Source organism: Lactuca saligna, chromosome 7, assembly GCF_052625555.1.
Source record: "Lactuca saligna cultivar CGN05327 chromosome 7, ASM5262555v1, whole genome shotgun sequence".
Lineage (NCBI taxonomy): Eukaryota > Viridiplantae > Streptophyta > Magnoliopsida > Asterales > Asteraceae > Lactuca > Lactuca saligna.
Genome location: NC_136423.1, coordinates 10,021,390 through 10,048,580, shown reverse-complemented (window position 1 = coordinate 10,048,580; position 27,191 = coordinate 10,021,390). Strand labels below are relative to the sequence as shown.

The 27,191-nt window shown below is 35.8% G+C and overlaps 2 pseudogenes; both read right to left on the bottom strand.

The window, feature by feature from the left end:
• Nucleotides 1–2,113: 2,113 nt before the first annotated feature.
• On the bottom strand, nucleotides 2,114–4,740 carry LOC145006649 (superoxide dismutase [Mn] 1, mitochondrial-like; annotated as a pseudogene).
• LOC145005161 (bZIP transcription factor 44 pseudogene) lies at nucleotides 3,344–4,045 on the bottom strand (annotated as a pseudogene).
• Nucleotides 4,741–27,191: the final 22,451 nt, after the last annotated feature.

The following is a 27,191-nucleotide window of genomic DNA, read 5'->3' as shown; positions in this document are numbered from 1 at the left end:
CCATAAATTAAGCGCAACAAATAGTTACCTATCTTTTTTAAAAACTTTTATGGGGGTATAACGACCAAAATGCCCTTGTATTTATATACATGTTTACAAATATAACTTTAATAACTAGGTGACACCTGGATTGTTTGTGCTAGAATATCAAGCCCATTTTCAGCAACCCGAGAACTTGCAACTGCTCCTGTGTCTCGTATGGATTCCGAGGCTACAATCTATTAAAAAAACACTTAACAAATTTTAAACAAAGAAAAAAACACAATATTAAAAGTTTAAACGCAAGAATTAGCAACTAGTTTCATTTACCTATCCATAGTTTCAGTTTATAGTTTATTTCTTTTCATTCTCCTTCTGTTACGAATCTTCTTCTCCTTTTACTACTTTTTTTTTTAAAGATTTGAGTTTCATATATCATCTTAGTTTCATTATGTATACTTAGTATCTGTTTTCTATGGTATCTATTTCGTGAGAAGGAGATAGCATACAACAAAAGTGTGGTATCTGTTTTTTGTTTCATTTGTTGTTGTTTTTTCATAAATTATAAAGAAAAAGGCATATTTGTCCTTTTCCCTTTAAAGAAATAATGTCAGGTATCCTTGAATTTTTTAGCATAATTGATGTAATGGTGATTTCATAAATCTAAATCATACTTTTCGGTTGTAACAATTTTTTTTAAAACTTTTTGAACATAATGTTTAAATGAAAAACTTAAAGTTTCTGTTAAAACTGTACTGAATGTAATCAACATTACAACAATTATTATAAAAAAAATGCAAAAAAAAAATCAATGTGATTACTTCTTTAGACTTTGATTTATACAAAGGGACCAAATTTCATTAAATTTTATAAACACATGGGCCATTATGTAATTTTTTAAAACAAATGTACTGCTTTGAAAATTTAGTTACACAGGGGTTGTTATGTCAATTGAATAACATAAGGATCAGATTTCATTTAATTTATTAAGACATGAGTTGTTTTGTAAATTGGTTAACAGAGGGAGCATTTATGTAATTTTTAGCAAAAATTATATTACTTTCAATCATAAGGATCAGATTTCAATTAATTTAATTACTTTTTTTTTATCTTTAAATAATTATCAAAAATTATATTACTTTGAATCATAAATACTTTTACAACCTTTTTTTAACACGATAAATTATTATTATTAAATTTTAGTTTACAAAATTTATGTTTCATCGTATAATCATTTTAACACCCTCCTCCCTCCCCCTATGTGCTATTTAGTGTACAAATTCTTTGACAAAAAAATGATTAAAATGGCCGGATCGGGAAAAATGAAAAAAACAGAATTTTTTTTATCTGGGCAAAAAGTAATTTTGAAGTTTTATTCAAAACAAACACAAAATAAGGTATCTTTTAGATTAACCCTATAATTTAATTAACATTAGTTTTAAATTTTTTTATGGTGTCCACACGTTATAACCTAGTATAATAATAAAGAAAAAAAGTTGAGAAGAACTTACAGCTTCTACCATCAAACAATGAGTCAGCACTAGCTTCAATTACTTGATATGTTCCAGCAATAATGTCCATAATAAATCTTAATAACTTCAAATGTGTAAAAGATTTATTAAATGATATAAATAAATCTTAATTTATCACTACTCCCTCTTTTTATGAAAAACATATTTCACAAGATTTTTATGAAAAATACATTGGAAAATACATAAATAAATAAATAAATCATAAACTTACAAGCAGAATCCAAATTTGCGAGGCGGAGTACATGTAATATGCATACAGTTGGTAAGCCATCCAAATATTGGGGTGCATGATGCAAGGCCTGGCTTATGGGTCCCAAAACCTGTGACAAATGAGGGTATGTAAGTGTAAATATGGATGTGGGATCTGATGCAAGACTATGACCCTTTTCTTTGCATATAACAAGTACCTTTAAAGATGAACGTTCACCAGAAATTAAAGCAAGATTTGCAAGACCCATCATAAATTCTGGAAGCTGCACAAAAAATCGTGTTTTAATCACAAAGTTATTAGAGAGGGAGAGAGAGAGAGAGAGAGAGAGAGAGAGAGAGAGAGAGAGAGAGAGAGAGAGAGAGAGAATGTATAGGTAGTATTTGAACAGCTCTTAAACATCAATCATAAGCTTCATCTGCACAAAGGAATGTTAGTTATTGACTGAAACTCAATGATTCAATGGATTCTAATCAGAAAAATCCAATGTGTAACAGGAAAACTGGTTTCATACACAGTATGTTCTTATCCCAAGGGTAAAATAGTGTTTCTTTATTGCATCCTTTAAATCTTAACAAACCTGCAACTCTTTTAAGGGCACTCTTTCTCATATACCTCACTTGCATATTTCCAGTTGATCACCTTCCAGATGTTCTTTAAGTAATCGGGCCTGACATTTTTATACTGCAAATTGTACAAAAACACATATATAAGTTGAAATGTGTACAATTTGTATACCATACAAAAATGAAATTTGTTTAAATGCATGCTCCGAAACATCTATGCCAAGCAGAGGAACCAAACTTGGACCTTTTGTAACCAGTGGGTCCTACAACAGAGATTCATATTTCAATAATTTGATTTGTGAAGTTTAATAGGGATACTAATTTGTTTGAATAAAACTAGTGATAACTTACCTGGTTTGATGTGGTTTCAACCACAAGCCTCTTCAACTCTATGTCAACAGCAAGCCACTGCCAAAATATATCATAAGTTTAAAATAACAAAAAAAAAGTTGAAAGAAAAAACCAAAATGACAAAATAACGATTAAGGAACATACCACCCATCCAGAACCTTGCACAGCAGCGCCTTTTGCGTTCTTTTTAGCAATCAATTTTTCCACAGAACTAAAGCTCTGGTTGATAGCCGAGCCCAAAGAACCATGTGGTGGCTCGCCACCTCCTTCATGCAATAAGGTTTTAGGGTTTCAGTTTTGGTCAAATTATAGTGCTTGGAAGTCAGAATTATCATTTAAATCAGAAGAAGAAGTCAAGAAACTAACACTGGTGGGAGTGAGATTCTTCCAGAAAATTGAGTGATTTACATGACCTGCTCAGAGACATAAGGGTAGATTAGATATCTGTGGTTGTATGAATATTATTATCCTCCTAGCATCAAATTTGTCCTAAATGTGTTGTTCAGTTGTTTCACTTTAACCTATTTAGGACTTGAAGAGGAAGTTTCCAATCGAATTATAGTGTTTAACCTTGCAAGAAAGACCCATTACAAGAAAGACCCATTACAATCATAGCTCTTTGTACCCATAAATCATCACATAAATCTTCATCTTCCTTTGTTCACAAATCTTTATTCCACCCACCCCACCCCACCCTTACACACCCAAGCTATCACCAAATCTGAATTTTTTTTCAAGACTTTTAGGAGATTTACATCTGACTCAGTACTGAATCATGTCCGCTGAAGCCATAATAGGCTGGTTTGCATAAAGGTAACTCAGTGAGTTATTCATGAACTCGTCGACAAACTCAGTGCCACCTCCGCCGCCGTATTGCTCGTCCTCAAACCCACAACCGGTGTCGATAGGTTGGTACATAAAAGCGATCATCTCGTTCAGAGACTGTAGCTGGTGGCTGAGCTCCGCCACCTGAGCTCTCAGAACAGAGTTCTCCGCCTCCACGCTTATGTAATGCTGGGTGGTGATACTGACGCTTGATATGATCTGGTTGTTCTCTTTCCTGAGTTGATTCATCTGACTCGTGAGATCATCCAGATGCTTTTGCTTCCTCTTTCTAGATCTCCTTGCAGATTCACGATTCGAAATCATTCTCTTCTTCCTCCTCTGATCCATCAATTGCTGAAGATCTTCATCAGACCCCGAGTTCTGAATTGGGTATGAACCACCTGATGATGTTGTCGTACCACTAGAGGAAGCCATTAGAATACCTTCAAGTTTGAAATTGCAGATTCGAAGAGAGAAAATGAAGATTTTAAACAGAACCCAGATGGTAATAGAGCTTCAAATTGATTATTATTATTATTTAGATTTATCTATCTATTAAATATATATATATATATATATATATATATATATATATATATATATATATATATATATATATATATATATATATATATATATATATATATATATATATATATATATATATATATATAAGATATAGATGTAAATTCGTACATAACGCTTCTAGCAAGTATTCAACCAAACACAATGAAATCGACAAGATAGGAAATTATAGTGTTTAACCTTCGCCATTGAACTTAATAGTGCTCTGAAATTTGACAACAGTTGAAATCTCCCTTGGTGATAGCATCATCGAGCTGCTCGATAGCTTTATTGTAGTTGGTTATGTAAGTCCAGTGGTGTTTCTGGTGATGGAGCTGCATGATCTCTCCGCTAATCGCCGACTCCAGTGCTCCATAATCGTAGGAAAGATCGGGAAGCGTGAACGTCTGCAATCCACACACATGTTGCTAAAACTTGGATATCGCACCTAGGGTTTTAGCAGTCGCGAGGGTTCGTAGAGCCATGTGTTCCAAAAACAGATGGAGAAGAAGGGAATAATCTTTGTACCTGATTTAGGGAATAAAAGAATCTTTAGAGATTGAATGTAAGAGAAAGAAATCCAGGGTATATACATGAAGAAGAAGAGAACAATCTTCGAACCTGATGCCTCCTCCGCTTTTGCTTTCCTTCTCTTGATGTTTCCGATTGTACCTTGAACCTCTGACTTTCGATCCCAAATCTGATTTGTAACCATCGATTTCTGATCTTCAACCTCTAATTCGAGTCATATAGTTTCGAATCTCAGAAAATTTACCTTGCTACCTCTTATTTTTTATGAAAGAGGAGACTCAAATCCGAGATAAAAATGAGGAATCGATAATTAAGGCAAGAGGGAAAGAAGAAAAAAAGGAAGGCGGGGTTTTTAATGTTTTAGGATTTCATTTTTTCATTTTCCCCCCTAATTATTAAAGGATGGAACGCGTTCCCCCTAATTATTAAAGGATAGAACGCGCGTTCAAATTAAATTTATAAAGCGACATCCTTAGACGACACGCATCTTATTATAGGTGCCCTCCGTGTTTTTTTGTTTTTGTTTTTTGGACACTAACTTAAGGGCATGCAATAATGTGCGACCTAAATTCTTAAATTTTTTGAAGAGATTACACTTTTTTAATGTCACTCTCTTTTGCGTAACATAAATCAATGAGTGTCGTCGTTTGCACGTCGTAAAAGGGTCTTTTTCTTGTAGTGATTCCAATTTTTTTTAAAGGTTAAAAAAAATTCAAATTTTATGGACTTCATTAAATTAATTAATGTGTTTAATTAAAAGAGTTAATAATTCCATAAAGACATGGTTTAAGTTTAATTAAATTAAGAGTATAATTTAATTAATAGATTAAATCACCAAATATTTTAAATGTTTAAAATACACCCTTATACTATTATTATAATTTTATTATATAGATATGTATAAGAATATGTCGTTCTTACCGTTAGTAGGCCTCATTCACGAAGCTGGTCTATAAGGGGGGGGGGGGTATAAGGTTGTTGCCTATAAAATGGTGACTTAATGGGTGTCCACTCTCACCCACCGCTTCCTTGATCGGTGGAGGGTCGTTAGCCGAACGGGTAGGATACGACTTTAAATTCTCATTAAAATTATAATGAATTATAAAGTAACTGTACATTATAAATTCCCAATCTTAGTTACTTTAGGAAAATGTGAAATTGGTGCTAGCCCATAAAATTACACTTTGTACCTTACCAAGTCGTTAGTGGAGCGTGTGTGGTTAACCGGCACACTAACATGGACTAGTAAGAGTGGCAAAGGGTAACTTGACTTTATTATAGATCGGTGGAGCGTGTGTGGTTAACCGGCACATCGATTAGGTAATATTGTTGAGGGTACCCAAGTCAATTTGTATGGTTATTCACACCTTGTTTGTGATCCTCGGCATCCCAGTCATAAACTTGAGAGGGCACAATCGAGATTCAAACATGCCATTGAAAGTTCAATGTATCTCAAAAGATCTAGGAGTTTCAAATCCAATTAAAACTTAATTATATTTCGTTTTTCATGGTGGAAATTGGTAAATCGTCATTTACCTACCTTCAAATATTTTATAGTGTGGATTACGACATCCCTCTTCTACCTATAAATAGTTTCTTGGATCCTAGCCTTAATATCTCATTTGGGTGACTTATTAAGGACTCTTAATCTAATGAAACTTATCTTCCTTCTATTCCAGATGTCTTCCAATAACGCTGCTGGCTCAAACCCTACATGCTCCTTTTCCCTAATGAACTTGTGTGGTAAGGTCATCTTTGATGGATCCAACTTCAATGAGTGGATCAGAAACATCAGGATGATTACCCGCTATGAGGACAAAGAATATGTTCTTCATATGGAGCTTAAGGTTGTTAATGAACCCACTGCTAGTCCAGAAGAGCTTGCGGAGTTCATTGCACATGAGAAGGATGCCACCAAGGTGTCCTGCATCATGATGGCCACAATGACTCCGGAACTCCAAAAATCTTATGAAGATTTCTACCCCTATGAGATGCACCTAGATCAGATGGAAAGGTACCATCAGAGCGCGTGTCAAGAGAGGTATGAAATCATTTCCTCCATGATAACCGCAAGGATGAAGGATGGTGAACCCATCACCGGTCGCTTGCAGAAGATGCAGAGGTTTGTTGACCGGTTGCTAAAGCTCAATGTTGACTTCCCAGAGGAATTGGCGATTGACATCATTCTCCATTCCTTACCTTCAAGTTATGATCAGTTTCGTATGACTTATCATATGAATAAGGAGGAAGTCACACTTAGCAAACTTCAAGGACTCTTAAGGACAGCTGAAAATGGCCTTAAGGGTTAAGCGGTTGCTACTTCTACTCCTTTAATAGTCCCTGTTCTTGAAATTGGGCAAGGGAAGAGTAAGAAGATGAAAAACCCTTCAAAGGGTACCAAGGGTAAGACTCTTGATGGTTCCTCTTCAAGTGGGACAAAGAAAGGTCCCATTACTCCTTCTTCAAACCCAAAGGAAGCACAATGCTTCTATTGCCAAGATAAGGGACACTTCAAGCGAAGCTGCACCAAATATCTGCAAGATGTAAAGGATGGGAAGGTTAAACCCACCCATGTAGGTATTTACACAATATTGTCTAACAACTCATCTAATGCTAATTCTTGGGTGCTTGATACAGGGTGTGGTATTCACATTTGTACTGATTTGCAGGCACTAAGAAGAAGTGAGCAAGTGGAGCACGGGAATATAAACTTAGTCATGGGCAACAGGAAAGCATCACCTGTTACCAAGATAGGAGTTTATTCTTTATTGCTTAATAATGGGTTAATGTTAGATTTGAATAAGTGTTGTTACTCGCCCGAAATGGTGAGAAATATTATTTCCTTTCATGGCTTGTACAAACAAGGTTTTACATGTTCATTTGATAATAAAAATGGTGTTATTAATGTTTATTACAATGATGTATTTTACTTTAAAGCAATACCTTGTGATGGTGTATATGAAGTCGTGAATGTTGTAGACAATCTAGGAAATAATGTGTTGTATATTGATTCTTCTGATAGCTTGGATAAAGCATCTTTGTGGCATTGTCATCTTGGACATATTAGCAAGAAGCGCATAGGCCAAATCCAAAAGGCTGGAGTCTTGGAATCGTTTGACCTCAAGTCAGATGATAGTTGCGAGAGACACTGAGGAGGGAGAGACTTTTCGCAAAGTTCTCCAAGTGCGAGTTCTGGTTGCGTGAGGTGCAGTTCCTTGGACACCTCATCAACCAGAAGGGTATACTAGTAGATCCGGCTAAGATAGAGGTTGTGATGCAGTGGGAGGTCCCGAGGTCTCCAACTGAGATTCGGAGCTTCCTAGGACTGGCAGGGTACTACAAAGATTCATCTAGGATTTCTTCAAGATAGCAGTTCCGCTCACCCGACTGACCAAGAAGTCGGTGGTGTTTCTCTGGGGGCCTGAGCAGTAGGCAACATTTGAGACCCTCAGACAGAGATTGTGCGAGGCACCGATTCTTACCCTGCCAGAGGGAGTAGAGGATTTTGTAGTCTATTGTGACGCTTCGATCACAGGTATGGGAGCGGTTTTGATGCAGCGAGGTCATGTGATAGCTTACGCCTCTAGACAGTTGAAGCCTCATGAGGCTAACTATCCGATACACGACTTAGAGTTGGGGGCAGTAGTGTTTTCCCTCAAGATATGGCTACATTACCTCTATGGGGTCCGTTGTACCGTTTACACGGATCATAAGAGTTTAAGGTGCCTCATGGATCATCCGAATCTGAACATGAGGCAGCGCCGATGGTTAGACGTGGTAATGGATTATGATTGTGAGATCCTTTATCATCCAGGCAAGGCCAACGTTTTGGCCGACACCCTAAGTCGTAAGGCAGTAGCAGCCATGACCAGGGATATATGTCTGAGGATGACGGTGATTACTCTGTTGTCGGAGCAGATTAGAGAGGTACAGGTTGAGCGCCTGAAGGAGGAGAGGCAGAAGTGCGAAAGGATTGTGGGGCAAGTAGCTTCCTTTGAGTATGACAGTCGAGGATTGTTGGCCTTTCATGGAAGAGTTTGGGTACCGTACTGTGGCGGAGTACAACAGGTTTTGATGGACGAGGCTCACAAGTCTCGGTTCGCCATCCACCCAGGGGCGACGAAGATGTACAGAGATGTTCGACCCGATTATTGGTGGCCCTGCATGAAGCAGGGCCTAGCTTGGTACGTGGAGAGATGCCTGACATGCTGGAACATCAAGGCGGAGCATCATAGACTCCATGGCAAGATGCAGCCACTAGACATTCCCGTGTGGAAATAGGAGGATATCACTATGGTCTTCATCACTAAGCTTCCCAAGACTGCATGTGGAGTTGATTCGATTTGGGTCATAGTGGATCGGCTGACCAAGAGCGTTCATTTCATACCGATTCAGGAGAACATATCGGCCGATAAGCTAGCTGATATTTATGTGTACGAGGTTATGGCATGACATGGAGTGCTTGTATCAGTAGTATTAGATCGAGACATCCGGCTCACTTCCAGGTTTTTGAAGCAGTTTCATGACGAGATGGGGACTCGTCTCCACTTCAGCACCGCTTTCCACCCTCAGACGGACGAGCAGAGCGAGAGGATGATTCAGACTCTCGAGGACATGCTTCGAGCATGCGTCCTAGACTTTGGTGGAAGTTGGGATACGTATCTTTCGTTAGCGGAATTTTGGTATAACAATAGTTACCACGCCAGCATTGACCGCCCTCCCTTCGAGATAATCTACGGGAGGAAGTGTAGGACCCCGATTTGTTGGGGTGAGGTTGGTTAGAAAGTCATCAGGAGTACTGCGGTGGTGATCAAGACCACAGAGTTGACCCAGCAGGTCCATAGCAGACTGCTGACTGCGCAGAGTCGGCAGAAGAGTTACGCCAACATTTATTTTTGTATATTATGTTTTGTGAATAAAATATGAAAATAACTAATAAAATAAAAACCATTTAGTCTTGTTTATGAGAAATGTGAGCAGATTTCACAGGTTGAGGGTACAAAGGGCTCTTTTTAAACCCAATGTCCATGATTCGGTTCTTGCATATGAAGTGTAGTACACCATCCAAACTTTTTTTATTATTTTACTTTAATGATTAATTAACAACTTACTTTCATTATAAGTGTAGTTTAATCTTACCATTTCAACAGACCCATCAAATGATCCAAAACATGGTCCTCACCATTATAGAGACCCGAATGTATTCATAACCTACTTTCTCCAATTTCTTTAGCCATAAGTGTTTAAACAATCAACTTTAAAACCAACCCATCTTTAAAAACAAAGGGTTATAGGAGATAAATAAGAAGATATGGGGTCAAGCTGCTACTCAATCATATTGCATTTAATAATAAATGAAAATACGATACCTCTGTAAACCATGTCAATTCCATAGTAAATAGTGTGCTTACATTATGAAATACAACACTATAAAATAGATGGAGCAGAGGATGTTGTTATGATGATGCTTCAGGAGTAACTCAAATCCTTAGTATCAGTTTTTTCATTAGCTAGATTTGCATCTTCCTTATCTACCATGCCCATCTAAGTATTAGAAAATAGAATTTTAATTGTTAAAAAAAAAAAAGCAATAGAATTTTTTTTTTATGTAACACAAACCTACAACACTCATTTTTTCTGAAAATAATTTTAAAGCATTATATCTTTTTGATAATACATAATCCTCCCACGAAGTGAATATGATTAAAAAAAGTAAACAATTTGTAGTTAAAAAATACAACCACTGCGATAGAAGTTCCCCATGAAAGGATTCCAAAAAGTTCAAAACTTAAATTATTGACCATATATATAATCAAATAAATAGATTTTCATTCTCATCAAAACAAAAAGTTTAGGAACTATCACCATTTCATTGAAAAATACATGTGAAAAGGGAAAAATTGTAACCACATCATACAAAGCTCTTAATGATGTAAAGCTACGCACATGTATTTGTTCAAAAGTTAAATATATGTTTAGTAGATAGAGAAAACTAACCGTGTAAATAAGTATCAAGTGATTCCAAGAAGATAAACTCATAATTGAAGGACGTATTGGTCACTATCTACAAAATAACCTATCAAATTTAAACAAAAAAGCAGTAAAGCTAAGAACCAACAATATACAAAAAAACATAGATGGAATATTTAAAAAGGTACAGATGAAATTTGAAAACTGAAAACAAACCTCCAGAATAGCATCGAACAAAAACCATCAGTTCCTTTACTATAATGAAAAATCATCTATACCCACACATCCAAATTAAAAACATATAAAAAGACACAGATGACCCGTTTCTCCAACACAAATCATCAATACGAACTTGGGAAAGAAAAAAGTGATGATGGTGGCATGTTTGTGAGGTTATGCCATGTTCCCCAGTTTTTTTTGTAAATTCATTAAAGGAAAGGGAAGGAAAATTTTGACCGAAAGAAAGGGAGGGGAAGGAAAATATTCGTTATACCGTGTTCCCGAGTTCGAAGGAAATGAAAAGAAATGAAAGGGAAATTTTAAGTTTTTATGTTCCCGAGTTAGGAGGAAAAAGAAAATAAAACTTAAAAATTTCCTTCCCTTCACTTTCTTCCCAAATCCGCCCAATTTGGGAGGAAAAATTAGAAGGAAAATATGATTCCAAAACCCATCCCCTCCCTATACTTTCCTTCCATTAATGAAACTCAGGAACATGATTTTCCTTCGAAACCCCTCACTTTCCCTCCGAATCCTCCAATTTCTCTCCTTAAGTAGAACTCGGGAACAAGGTGTTAGGGTTTGTGTTGGGGTGCGGTGCTACGTTGGTCTTACTTTTTCTATGGCTTATCGAACTCATTGACAGATAGATGAAAGAGCGACATAGAAAAGTATGGTCAAAGGAAGAGGCGGAAAACCCGAATTGTAGGAGGTCATTCGAATTGATGCAGATTAACAACATCAAGAACCTTCAAAATCGGAACCCAATATTATTCCCATCTACTATGGTGATATTCTTTCAAGAGAGATGTTCAGCAATGAGTGGATCGAGATATGGTATTGAAGAATAGAAAAGAGCGAGAGAGAACGCCAGGGAGAGACAAAGGTCAGGTTTTAAGTGGGTCAAAGAAATGGTGTTATGGTCTTGACTCTTGAATGGTTCAAGGTGTGCTCCTGGTATGTTGTGAGACTGGAGCTGTTGTGGCTAATTAGGGTTACAGAGAAGAAGAGATGGTTGAGAAAAGGGAAGCATTTTATAGAGAGGAAAGATTTCAAAATTTTAAACAGAAACGAGCGTAAGAGCTAGAAAAAGAAAGGGTAAGGGATTTGATATACACGGGAAACGGTAGTATTCGTTTATTTAGATAACCATAGATTCGAGATTAAAGGGGACTGAGTCAAAAAGCTATTGTTGCTGAACGCATAAGATTTTAGTGCATAATAAGTTGTACAAATCGCATAAGGAGTTATAGTTTTTAGAATTCAACATTTAAGGCTAAATGCTTATTAAGGTATATATATATATATATATATATATATATATATATATATATATAGGTGTATATAGATTTTTTTTTATAAAATTGTATTTGTATACATTTCTTTTATAAAACATGTTTGAATAATTTTTTATATAATACATTTTTGTATACACTTTATATATAAATATGTTTGAATAGAAATGCATTTATTATAAAATATGTGTTATATATATATATATATATGTGTGTGTGTGTGTGTGTGTGTGTGTGTGTGTGTGTGTGTGTTTACAAAAGAAATGTAAATGTTTACAATGAGATAGATGTATGTATACATTTTTTCATAAATATATGTTTGCATACAAATGTATTTCTAATAAAATAGGTATGTGTATATATATATTTTTTGTAAAATACATGTCTATATACATTTTTATTATAAAAACAGATATGTATATATTTATGTACTTAATAAATACATATTTTTATAAATAAATATTTCGTATACAAAAAAATTATTTTTTAAAAAAAGTTTTTATATAGAAAATAGACAAAATTACAAAAATAGTCTCTGTGGTTTGTCAAAAGTTACAAAGTTAGTCTTTACTAAGGCTAATTTATTTTGATGCAAATGAACCTTATGGTTTGCAAAACCTTTTACTAACATTGTTAGTGTTCAGCCATTAGGGACTCAATCTGTAAGGGGATTTTCATCTTTTCAAGTATAAAGGGACTAAATTCATGACTTTTGATGAACCACAAGGAACCCCCCCCCCCCCCCTTATTACAAAAGTCTTAACCAGTTGATCTAAATGTTTACTTATGTGCATTTGTTATGCAATCAGACATGTCAATAGTTTTCAAAAAGGTTGTCCTATATTGATTTTTCACAAGAAAGTTTATCAAGCTTATGTTTCTAATATCGGACCAACCATCTGATAACAAAGAAACTATTGTTTGCTTCCATGTAGGTTTTATGTCATCAACAAATGTTATGGTTGTCTTGACTTCTTCTTTTAAAATCTAAGTGCCCAACTTGTGTGCTGAAGGAGGCTTTAAGTCACGACCATAATAAATAGTTAAACGCACCATATTTACAAAATCCGGACTCGATGCAATATTAAATGGCATCCCATTCTCATAAAAGCATCGCCCAATATCCAAGAAAACTCTATTGTGGTGTTCTTTAGCCTTCGTCGTGTCATCTTCTCAACCGCTACTGTCCCTTGGTCATCATCTAGTGGAATCTCCATATCATCATCGAGTAGAATCTCCATATAATGGTCCATCGGGCCTCTAACACCCTTGGTGCTAACACTAGGACTAGAATTTGCACATATAACATTGTTAGTGCTATTGCTCATATGGTATGATCCACAACCCACATTTTTCCTCAAAATTGTGTTGCTTAGCGAATTTATGATCTTGATATGCTTTTATATATTGTTTCATTTCTTCCTTTACTATGTCGGGTATGTTTAAACACGGTGCAACATCTTTTCGTGATCCAACAAGATGTTCCTTCATTCGTTTTACCCCCCCCCCCTCTCGGTTTGATGACTTGCTACAATAGTTACACTTGAAGTACTTATAACCTTTTTTGGCACCCTATCTAGGTACTTCTACCTGTTCACTATGTTCCCATGGATCATTTTGTGCTCCTTTAGAAGCCATTTTAAGTCCAAAACTTAATAAGTAATCTGCAATAAAGTGGGAGTACAAAAGCATTACAGGGACAAAAGATACAAACTCATGAAAAACTAATTCGATTTGTGTAAATACCAAAAGGACAGAAGATACACACTCATGAAAACATACAGGATTGATTTTTTCTAACCTTTGATTTGAAGCACACAAGCAACCTTCGAGAAGTCCAACATCCATTTCAACTGGGTACCTTCGTATTTTGATGCAGAAGTGGGGAACAATTTCAATTTTAACCCACAAGTTTATGACCTTGTTCGATTTTGCTAACAACACTTAACAGGGGGAGTAAGAAGAAACGAGAAGAGAAAAGAAAGAAGAAACGAGAAAAGAAGGAATGACGGTTGGAGACAAATTAGGTCAAATAAGATATCACGAAATTTCTAAGGTATAAAAAATAAAAATAAAAAATAAAATAAAAACCCCCACCTCATACGCTTCGACTCGGACCGCCTTTTACCGCCTCACAAGATTGAGGCGTACGCCTCAATCTCCCCTTATCAGGCGACACCTCAGAATCGAATTTCATCCGCCTCGCCTCAAGGCGCGCCTCGAGGCGTACGCCTCAAACGATTTTCAAAACCTTAACCCAAGTACTTGTAGGATATTTATTTTGCCAAATAACCAAATGCATGAATGATATATGTGTTAAATACTCAATTACTTATAAATGTGGGTATATCCCTCATAAAAATCTACAATATTTGTTGTGTACTTACAAAATCCTACAAAGATCACAACTATTATATTCAATTTCTCCCTCTCACACGTTCTATCTCTCTACACATATCTCTCACAAATATTATATCTCCCAAAACAAGGGCACATGTATGAAATCCACTAAGATATTGCAAGAGTACTCTCCAAATTCTATACTTGATCACATTGACTAGAAGTCTTACAAAAATCTGCTTGAGATCATGAAGCTATAGCTAGAAATCGTTCCCATATTTCCCCTTCATTTGTCAAATCCCAGATGTAAAACACCCCCTTGATCAACCATTGCAACCACCTCCTTCGATTGCTGCCAAGAACAACCAAGAGGGCAGTAGCCGGTTTCTTCTTCGTGTTTCCCTTTTCCTGCCAAACAATAAAACCCAAAAATCCTATCCTTGTATTGATTTCTGTCAAAAGCAAACAAAACATCCAATTTCCAATGATTTCTATTTATATATAAAGAAAAAAAAAGAAAGAAAGAAGAAGAAGATATAGAAAGAAGAAGATCAGGGGAGCTGCCGGAGCAGCCCCCGTACCTTTCAACCACCTAGAGCAGAACCCACCGAAGTGAGTGTTTCCCCGGAGCAAACATGGGAGGCGACAGCCGCCTTGGATCCCTCGACCCCTTTCTTACCGACACGACGCTGCTGACCTACCCCATCTAGTTCTTCCCTTCGGCCAATTAAACCCAGGAGACCACACCGATTTGCGAAGCCGATCGACGAAACCCTTTCCTTCCTTTCGCAAACTGCTTAGCCACACCGAACCCTCGCACCTCCCTTTTCGCACCTCACCACCGGAGATGCCTCCCCCTTCGACCTTACTGCTGTTTCCCTGGGACCTCCTCGCTACCGATGACGGACAGGAACTCGCAGTGGAGTCGCCGAAGATCGGAGTTCCTTCTCCTCCTCACGATGGATCGAACGTCACCATCTAGTCGCTACGTTCGTGCTCGCTTTTCCCTCTCTATGTTCGTCGCCTTCGTTCATTCCTTCCTATGCCCGATCAAAACAAAAGAAACGGGTTAAAGCCCTAATTCCTTTTTAAGTGGACCATTAAACACTGAACTTAAAAGCCCCAAGTCATTTTAATTATGAAATAACTAAAATGCCGCCACTGTAACTCCTTATTCAAAACAAGTCCCAAATCTTATTATTGAATCCATTTATTTAAAACAACCCCTTATTGGTAATGTGTTTACCGAAACAGTCTTATTCTTTAAAACAACCCCTTATTGGTAATTTGTTTACAAAAACAGTCTTATTTATTGGTAATTTGTTTACCCAAACAGTCCCAAATCAAATTTAACTTTTAATACATAAGATTGTGTAAAAATGATTGTAAAATTTATTAATATATTTCTATATTAATTATAAAAATATAATTAATTTTTACCAAATTACAAACGTTCGTCGCATAAAATAACGTGATCAACTTCAAGATTTAAGAATCATAAATTATGAAATATCACATCATATCAATCACGTGAATTGTAAATATTATGGCAGAACTTGGTTACACGTTGGTTGAAACCTAGAAAATATTATATAAGCGGCCTTTATGCTACCCAAATTTCGTCACGATAGATAATAAAAATTTGGAAATGTGTCAAGTCTTAAGAATCTCAAATACCATAAGACTTCAATAAATAAGTAATCCTACACATCAAAGAAAGATAGGTGTTCGATATACTTAGAATGGCGAGTTTAGGATTAGGAGACCTAGACTAATTGTTAGGATCCAACACTCCCGAGTCTCAATGCAGAAGCTACATTCATTTCTAAATCTATATGAGTTAGGATCATTTCCTAGGCTATATGGGCTACCTTGTAACAATACTAAGACCGTACATCTTAGTGGAAAGTTCTGTGTGTCATAACCGGTAATGAATATGGAATGAGGAACGTGAAGTTTAAGTTCAGTATTGGAGACTTATAAAGGTTGACTTCCCACCATCGGTTGCTAGGTACAACTATTGGTTGGCAAGTTGAAACGAGCGTTGATTTTCATAAACGATAAAGTCCACGATAATGAATAAACATGTGTGTTGACTTTCAAAACTAAAACCTCCAAGTGCTGGTGCAGAGGCGTTCGTCACAGTTCGGTTATGACCTCATTATAGATCCCGAATTTACCTTGTTACCGTATTGAATCAATATGGGGTTTATACGGGGTTTTCGCTCGGTGATCCTAGTTGAAAGAGACCGACTGTAGGTAGTGGGATAACTTGTGACTCAAAACGATAAGTGTCAGTACCAGAAATTAAGTCATATAAAACTTAATTATTATCATGACACGACTGAAACGAGGTTTATTAACTTACAATTAACAAGTTATTTATATATAAACCCTTTGTTTTTACACGAAAACATAACTTGTATGTGAGAGGAGTTCACACCATTGGTTAAGTGTCGGTTTCCCAAGTAAAGTAAGATAATACTTAATTAATTTTACGATACGAATTTGCAAAGTTTATAAATTCAAAACCTATAAGTTTTACATATGAACTGTTCGTATGCTTGTATAAGATTTTCAAGGGTACATTTGGCTATTTTATGTTATCACAGATAGTGATATGGTTTCTTTTATATCAATTGGTATTAAAAATCCTTATATGAAAAGCATTTCGGTCATGAGAACCGTAAAAATTTGTTATAAGTTTGATTTACTAATATATTCATCAAATGGTGTATTTTTGGATTTGAGCAAACGATATTCTTAAACGAGTACAAATACACTTTTTATACTCATTTATTTTTATACCTTTGATAGAAAGATACATATTTATAAAAGTTGGTTAACCAGAGAAATTTTACAAAACACCTTTTATTATAAATATACAGCGTGTCAAAACCTATACAACTCACCAACAATTTTGTTGACATATTTTAAATGCATGTGTTCTCACGTTATTTTGTTGGTCAGAAGTGTTCACTCAGAAGACTGTCCATTAATTATATGACACATTTGTAAATGCTTGATTGTTAGGTGTGTGTCATGATTTTGCAATAGTCATTATCAATGTAATATCTATTTCGGTTATAATATAAAATTATATTTGTATTGTTCAATGTATGTTCAATAACTGTGATTACTGATTTACATCGCACACGTCGGCCTTTCTGTCGGCAACCGAGGTTGTGACAGATTCGTGTAAGAGATATTGGTTATTGCAAACTGGTACTTCCTTAGGAAAGCACGACTATAGCCTAGGGCTTACTCTCTTAGGTTAGCTATATTCCTTAACCAACAAATATAGGGTTATGCATATATAAACTCCAACCCTCGAATGCTAATACAATGCAAGGTTTTAGGTCAAACACCTTAGCTAAGTTGATTGTATGTGGGATGAACCACAACTATACGTAGACTGATCAGATATGTTTAATTATGGTTAGACCGATGCACAATCAATCTTGGATTTGGTTGTTGGTAGACTAAAACACTTGGTATCTAAAATGTTTAAAGAAAATCACAGCTCGAAGCGCTTAAGAACTCTCGAAAATTTTACTAAAGACTTACTAATATTTGGAAAATATTTACTTCAAGTGCCCATGAAACTATAAGTATCATAAATGTAAACCATGTCTAAATTCTATCTCAGAATACTAATTACTCAACTGTAATATTCTATAAATGCTCCTATTATATATCTTTCAAATACCTTGAAACATTCGTGCATTCGCAAATCATTTGGCATTCGGCTTAGGTATTCAACCAATCCATTTCTTTTGTTGTGAACAGTATGACTTACATTTTAACCATCCATCTTTAAAATAAGAATACCTACACTTTTAAAGACATAAATTTTACCGAGTAGACCTATTATGTGTAAATCGTGGGCATAGACTCTGCTTATGCCAAAACTTGAGGATAACTAAAGAAGATGCTCATTGTAGTGAGATACATAAATTAGAACAAGCACTAGTTAAAGAAAAGCTTGTTATGAAGATGGTGAAACTGCCCAAGACTGACGAACCAAGAGGTGACAACTCGATTGAAAGCAATCGTAATCGGAAAAAGGAATAAAAACCAAGAACCATCAGTATTAACTGGTTCGTTTCTTATTAACCACTTGTATGCTTAAGTACATCTGATTCATATATACATAGAAATCTTTATGAACCCTAGACTTAAACTGATTATGAGTCATGAACCCAGTATTTTGGAGAAAGTCTGTAAAGTGGACATAATTGGTGAGAATGTCAAGAATCTACTCGCAAAATTTTAATAAATTTCATCATAACACTTAACAAATCAATTTCGTCATGTCAATCTCGTGGGTACGTCCACCAAAAGTCCAATATCGTTGTCTTTATGACACAATTTTTTGTATCATGTCAAGTCGTTATACGACCCCCACCCCTCTCGCTCTAAATGACATAGACTTCATGCCAATTCTGAGCGGAAGCTTCAACATTATCATAGGTACGAATTGACTATGTCGCCATTGTTTCTAGATCTATACTACAAGGAAGTTGTATGACCCAATCTTCCCACGAAAAAACCATTGTCACTTATGATGACACGTCGGAGAAAAATCTAAAGTTTCCTTCCTATCCTAAAAATCGAACGATGGTGTGTTTTGCACTTCTTAGCTCACTGTCATTCAAGCAACATTGTGAAGGATTAAATTAACTATGAATGATTAAATTAAATGTGAAGGACTTAATCAAATGTGAATGATTTAATCAAATGTAAAGGATTTAATCAAATGTGAAGTATTTGATCAAATGTGGAAGTTTAAGTGAAGACTTTTTCACAAGAAATGAAAGCTGGAGTTTTAACAACAAAAGAATTTATGTTGTCTACTACCAGTGATCCAAGGATCACTGGAACCTTTTTATGGTAGCCCAACTGTCAACTACGTTAACACCAAATGGTAACAAAGTCCAACTGGAAATATAGAGAAGAGGTTATATTCCAGAATTTGGAACAACTAGGGTGTAATGCACCAATCCTACTTATCTGAAAGAACAGAGAACTTGTTCGTTTATGACGACATGTACATAAAGGATTGAGGTACACATGTATGAATTGAGACAAGGTCTTTACCTATGCTTTTGGTTTATTAACATAAATGAGAAATTTGTTGTCATCATGACGTGTGAGATTCGCTAACATTGTAATGAGACTTACTGTGACACCCTAATTTTTTTTTCAAACTTTAGCATGCTATGGTTATAAAAAAAATTTGGGTATTAACTCCCATTTAACATAAATTATTACAATTAAAACGTTGGGTGTTACGATTAAGTATCATACAACTATAACCAGCAAATACGAATTACATCAATAACATTAAATAAGGAACCTAATAAGTTCCACTCCATTCTCTATCTCTTAATCTTTTAACTTCCATCTATCAATTTTATCCTTAATTGCAACCTGGAATACATGGCATTAAAAAGAGATACGTAAGACAGAAATTTCTCGTGAGCTACGTGTGTTTGTGACCCAAAACATTTATCATTTTTCAGCAAAAATGTTTAATCTTTGCAAAACATAGTTTTAGACCATAAATCAGTTTCAAACATTTTCAAGGAAAACTCGTTTCATATACATCATAATAATCATTTCATATCTTATCATTTCATTTCATTTCAAAACCCATATTTCCATATTTCATTTTCTTTTATCATTAAGGGCTAATTCTTATATTATACCGTTGCCATTTTTATACTTAGGGTCTACATCCAATAAAGGAACCACTCCCAGGTCCAGATCATGGTGGGAAGAACAAATCAATCCACCAAGGCATCATTTCCAAGGCCAAGGTGGAAAGAACAAATCCATCCACCAAGGTATCATAATAGGACATCTATCTCGCGAAGGGGAGGTGCCACCTCGATAGATTCCTCTAGTGCCCTTTTACGAGGTATCATGGCCCGGGCATTTTTCATTTCATTACTTTCTAATTCTTTTCATTACTTTTCATTACTTTCCATTCCTTTTCATTAATTTACATTTCTTTTCATTACTTGCCATGCTTTACATATTTCATAGATTAGTATCATAAAATCTTTCCAAAACTAAATCATCTATATTTCAAAACAATTCAATCGTATTTTCAAAACATTTGATCTTCCAAAACATTCTTTTCTTTCAAAAACATTATTGCTTTAAGGCACTCTTTCAAAATACATTTCCTAAAACCATTTGACTCTTTTGCTTCAAAACATTTCATATATCAAAGCATTGCATTTCATTATCATAAAATCATTTTTCCATGTACCCCAAAGTGGGAAAAATGCCAGCATGTACTCACCTCAATCACACATAGGTTAGCTAGTGCTCTTCTAGTTTGTTTCCCTAAGATAATCCTCTTGAAACACTACCTACACCATATATGGACATAAGTCATTAAAATAACCAAAATACCCCTCAAAGGTTCAAATACTAGATTTTATCACCTCATACTATTCCTCATGAAAAACTATGAACGTAGGCGAAAATCATGCGTAAATCCGAGTATGTATGAAAAATTTATGAAGAAAACAAGAAAATCTCCAAATCAGGGATTACACGGGCCGTGTAAATTAAAGCTTGCATTTACATGGGCCGTGTTTTCATGTCTAGACACACCCAAAACTCTATTTTTCTCAGAATTACACCCTACTTTGCATAGTTCTTGAAGAACCTTTTCCTATTCACTTTGTACCATTTAATTAGGTTCTCACACATGTTTAGGAGGTGTTTTATCATCTTAAAACACTCCACTTAATCCATTAACTGTTCATTGAAACCTTTAGATCATGATGATCCTAAAGTGTTTAATGAAGGGTAAACTAGTCCATTTTTCAGTTGAACATTCCAAAGCTCACAAGGCTCGTTCCTAACTTATTGAACACTCAAATAAATGTTGTCAAGCACATAAAACCTTAATTAATCTCATTGAAAATGCACAATCTAACTATGGAATTCTCAATTCCATCCCACGTTCCAAAATTGCCCTTGGGTCATAACAATCACTAGAGATGCATATTAGCTAACATTCCTTCATGTTTATTTTTTACAATCACTTCTTGAATGCCAATTCATGTTCATGAATATCATCCATTTCATATATGAGATTCATTAGGAAATTGGCAATAGATTTCCCAAAATGCCATTATGTCCAATTATTCCATAAATTCACCTATAGACCACCCAATGTAACGCCCATAGATCACGGCTAGTTAATTTAGAGACGATAAGCGTCGAAAATGACTTTTGATGGAAGATTATTTAGCAGGAGTAATCTTAACTAAGTTGTAGTGGTCGAAACAAGGATTTCGGAGATATAAAGAATGCTGAGATTCGAGTTATAACGAAGAAGTTATGACCTGTCGAAATTTCACGACGGAACCAGAAACGCCGAATGACATGAAAAGTGAATTTATGATAGAGAGATATTTAGCCTTAGTGATCTACACGAATGTTGTAAAATAAGTTAAACCGAGAGTGTGCATAAAAAGAATGCCAAAATCTAACTTCGTATGAGGAAGTTATGATTTTTCTAAGTTTCAGCTTAAAAGTATGCAGCTTGAAATTCGAATTTGAGATCAAGTAATTTTTGGTCGAAGCAATATAAACGAGAATCGAAGATCTCATTATTAGTAGTGCAATGATGAAAAGACAGACGAAAACAGACATCATAGGAAGAAGTTATGAATTTATAACGGAGTTTTCCTATCCCGGCCTACTAAAAATAATATAATAAAAATAAATTCGACATTATCCGACAGAGTCTAAATGAAAGTTGTAGAGCATAGTCTCACCTACGCATGGATGTAAAGAACGTCAAAAGCGGAGTTTGTATGAGGAAGATATGGATTTATGAAGTTTTAACATAATTAAAATATATTTATTTAATTATAAATCGAATAATACCAAACCCGTGACTCATCCGGCCTTATCCACCTCGTACGCCCAGCGTACATGTCAACGGAGGATTACGCCCAACATAACTCGGGGTTTCAGCCCCTATAAATATAAGTCGAAGGCTTCCATTCATTTTTCTAAAACATTCTCATTTCTCTCTCATTTTTGCATCGTTTTGCATGTAAGAAATATCCTGAAGCCCTCGTATTAATCCCAAGCCTCGAAGCAAGTTCCGAAGCCTCGAAGATCCCAAGAAGTGAAATTCCCGAGCCGAAGGTCTGCACACGAGAAGCCCGGTTTTTATGAAGATCTCTCGGTTTCACCGAAGAATACTACTTCTACAATCCGTAGCGTTGTCCGATCATCTTCTGATCAAGTGAGTGTGTGGTTATTTTATTCTAACACATAAATATGAAGTATTTGCTTTGAAATACGTGTTATGTGTATATATATATATATATATATATATATTCTTGTTGTTTATTTGAAGTGAGTGTATAGTTCCTTTCATAAACACGATTTTAATACAAGTATTGTCTGAATGTATTAAGTATATGTTTTGGGTGAGTGTGTAGTCACTCTCTTCTAACACATAAATATGAAGTATTTGCTATGAAATACATGCTATGTGTTTATATATTGTTGTTTATTTGAGATGAGTGTGGAATGGATGTTTTATATAATTTTTAAATGAGTTAAACTATATATGTATTTTATATCTACAAATATGTTGGGTAGAACATGGGTAGATGAGATAGTTGGTATGTGATAAAATGATGAGGTATGAAAGATGATTAGGAATGATATTGGCAGATGCACCAATTAGAGAATGTCATAATACTAGCAGATGCACTAAGAATAATATTGGTAGATGCATCAAATAGAGAATGTCATAATACTAGCAGATGCGCTTATAGGATAATCCTGGCAGATGCTCTCGTAGGATAATGCCGACAGATGCGCCTAAAATAGAATGTCATTAACCTGGCAGCTGCGCCTCATAATGTATAACGTAGTCCTGGCAGAGGCTCTTAAAGGATGATGTTGCTAGATGCATCGTATGATGTTGCTAGATGCGCTTAAAGGGTGATGTTGCTAGAATGAATGAATGAAGGATAGTTGAATTCTTAGGGTAAAACCTTGAGAAATAAAGAAGGTAATAGGAATGGGTACTTGGGTTGATTGTTTGATGGTTGAATATAATAATTATATTATTGTGGGTCGAAAACCCTATATGCTCACCAGGCTCCCAAGCCTGACCCACTTAGTTTTCTTTTGTATCACAGGTATCAATACGAAGACATATTTCACTGAGAAGTTAAAGGAGATATAAATCATTCGTGTAAATAAATGTAAGTTATGTTTATGCTTATGTGTCTGTATCGGAACATGACATCCTGAGATTTTGCTATATAATGAAAATATATTTCTTTAAGAAATGCATTAATAAATTCTTATCATATTTTGTTTTGGGGACAAATTCCGCAACAGTTTTCTTTAAACGATTACTCTGATTTTATAAAACAAAGCATAAACAAATCGGTCTTTTCTAGCCGTGAAATTGGGGATGTCACAGTTGGTATTAGACTATTAGTTTAAGCGAACTAGGAATTTGTAGGAAATTTTTAGACTTAAACTTAGAATGCTAAGCAATGATTGTGAGGAGTGTGTCAAATGAATTTAGGTAGTACACCTAAATAGACACGGGCACTAGCTTATTTAGGAAAATGCCTAACATGCTTTTGCATGCTAAATGGTTTGTGATATGCGTTATGTGATCGGATCTATGGTCTGTTGCCGACCAGATCTGGAAACCTTTTCTGTTTAGGATTCTAAATGTATGACTATGGTATTAGAACCAGCATGTAAATGTTTCAGAGTGATATCGAAGATTTAAATATCTATCATGAATGACGATCTAAATTCAACTTATTTGGTGTATAGATCAAGAATGGCAAGAACAAGAAGTGGAGATGGAAACGTGAACGAGAACATGAATCAACCACCTATGGTTGAGAAAGCACCAGTTGTAACAACAACACCTGATCCGAGAACAATGGACGGAGTACAATTGATGATTCAAACGATGCTGGCTCGTCAGATGGAAGAAACTAGGCGTCTGCTTCGGCAGAATCGCGAAGAACTATCAATACTGATTGAAGAGCTCGAAGTGAATAGAGGACAGTCAGATGGAGGTAACTTCAGTGGGGTGATTGGTCAAGCCAACCCACCGATTGTTAGACAGAATCATCACGATGGAGGAAATGATGGCCTTGGATGCTAAGTATAAAAGCTTTTTGACTTGAAAGCCATCGACCTTCACTGGAAAGGAGGATCTGATCAGAGTCATGGATTGGATCTCAGAGATGGTGCTAGCTTTCATAACTTGTGGCTGCAAGGGCAAGATACAAACCACATATGCAGTGCGTCAGTTCAGAGGTGGCACTGTTCGCTGGTGGAACACTCTGGGGAAGACCATAAGCCCCATCGAGCCACTACAACTGACTTGGGCATAATTTTTGGTACAATTCAAACGAAAGTTCTACTTGACCCAAGATCTGCTATAGCTAGAGAACAAATTCCAGACGTTAAAGAAGGACAACATGTCCATTGATGAATACACCAATGCCTTCATAGATAAGATCAAATTTGCTCTACACATTATCCCAGACGAGCTAGAGAAAATAAAATAAATAGGTATGCAAAGGGACTACCATGAGAGTACATGGTGGCAACATGCCAAGCACTTACCCAAGAGGCAGCCATTTGGGTTGCCAAGTCTGTTGAAGAAATGATCAAGGTCAGGACCGCCAAAAAGGTTGGAATTGGTGAGAAAATAAAGTTTGAGGGATCCCCAAGGTCCGACGAGAAGATAAAATTCTTGAATTCTAGTTCGAAGAAGTTCGAAGAAGTAGGAGATGAAGCAAGATGGTGCGATAAGTGCAAGAAGAAGCACTCGGGAATATGTGGCACATATGTGACATGTTTCAAGTGTGGAAAGCCTGGACACTACGCCGATGAATGTATATTCAACAAAAAGGTATGTTACAAATGTAATGAAGAGGGGCACTTCAAGCAAAATTGCTCAAAAAGGAAAGGATATATGAAAAAAAATGTGCCACCAAAGGCAAGAGCATTCCAAATGATCCTCGACGAAGAAGACTATAACGCGGAAAATCAAGGATGAGGATTATATATATCCAAGGATCAACTTATGAAGTAGCAGTATGAACAATAGCTTATGATGTAGCCTATTAGAGGCATAGTATAGGGTGAACTTGAATTTTTGTGTAATCGTTTCAAGTTTTAATATAAACCCTCGTTTTGATATCTATGTGATATTTATGGTTTTAATACCTGATGTGTTAAGTGATTGTGTGATTTTTTTTATAGTGACTTGGTTGGACTGAGAGGCAATACTTGGGACGAGTATGAATAGGTGTGAATTGTAGTAGAGATCTATGCTACTGGAAGCATATGACTCGCACTTGGATCAAGGAAAGTCACAAGGTTACCAAGAAGCTAGTAATTGATTCCGTTTTATTCAAGTATGTCATTACCCTCATTTCGGTAATGGCTAGTAGGATGATGGTTATTCCGACCCTAGTAGTCATATTAAATTGAGTCCGGCGACGATAAGTTGGTTACATGGTCGAGAGGACCAAGTTCGATGTAACATTTGACTTAAGTCAGAAAATTGGAATCATTTTAGAAGCCCTATTTTGTTGATGATTTTGGGAGGTAATCATCCTAAGGGGTGATAATTGTAATGCAAGTAGATCAGAGCTAGTTAATTTAGACACGATAAGCGTCAAAAATGACTTTTGATGGAAGATTATTTAGAAGGAGTAACTAATTTATAGTGGTCGAAACAAGGATTCCGGAGATATAAAGAATGACGAGATCCGAGTTATAACAAAGAAGTTATGACATGTCGAAGTTTCGTGACGGAACCAACAATGTTGAATGACGTAAAAAGTTAATTTACGATAGAGTGATATTTAGCCTTAGTGATCTAAATGAATGTTGTAGAATTAGTTAAACCGAGAGCGTGCATAAAAAGAATGCCCAAATCTGGCTTCGTATGAGGAAGTTATGATTTTTCTAAGTTTCAGCATAACAGTATGCAGCCCGAAACTCGAATTTGAGATCGAGTGATTTTTGGTCGAAGCAATCTAAAAAAGAATCGAAGATCTCGTTATTAGTAGTGCAATGGTGAAAAGACGGACAAAAACGGACGTCGGAGGAAGAAGTTATGAATTTATAACGAAGTTTTCCTGTACCAGCCTACTTAAAATAACATAATAATAATAAATTTGAAATTAGTCGACGGAGTCTAAACGAAAGTTGTAGAGCATAGTCTCACCTACATGTGCATATAAAGAATGTTGAAAACGGAGTTCGTATGAGGATGATATGAATTTCTGAAGTTTTAAAATAATTAAAATATATTTATTTAATTATAAAATCAGATAATACCAAACCCGTAACTCATCCGGCCTTATCCACCCGGTACGCCCAGCGTACAATTCGGTGGAGGATTTCATCCAGTGTAATTTGGGGTAACACCCAACGTAACTCTGTAACACCGTAAATTTCAAGACAAATTTTTCATTTAAAATAATCATTTTACTCTTAGAAACACTTGTTTAAAATCTTATTCATAGTCGATTTACAAAACATAACTCCATTTTCACTTGCATAGAAAACCAAGATCCTCAAAAATATGACTCTTTCTCTGGTGTGTACAATCAAGCCGGTGCCGTCCCGTGATACTGAAGAAACCTGTAAAACATCAAACAAAACACTGTAAGCACGAAGCTTAGTGAGTTCCCCAAAATACCACACATAACACATATTAGCCACTCGAGGCTATAACTCTGTGGGTCCGTGCACCCAAACTCTG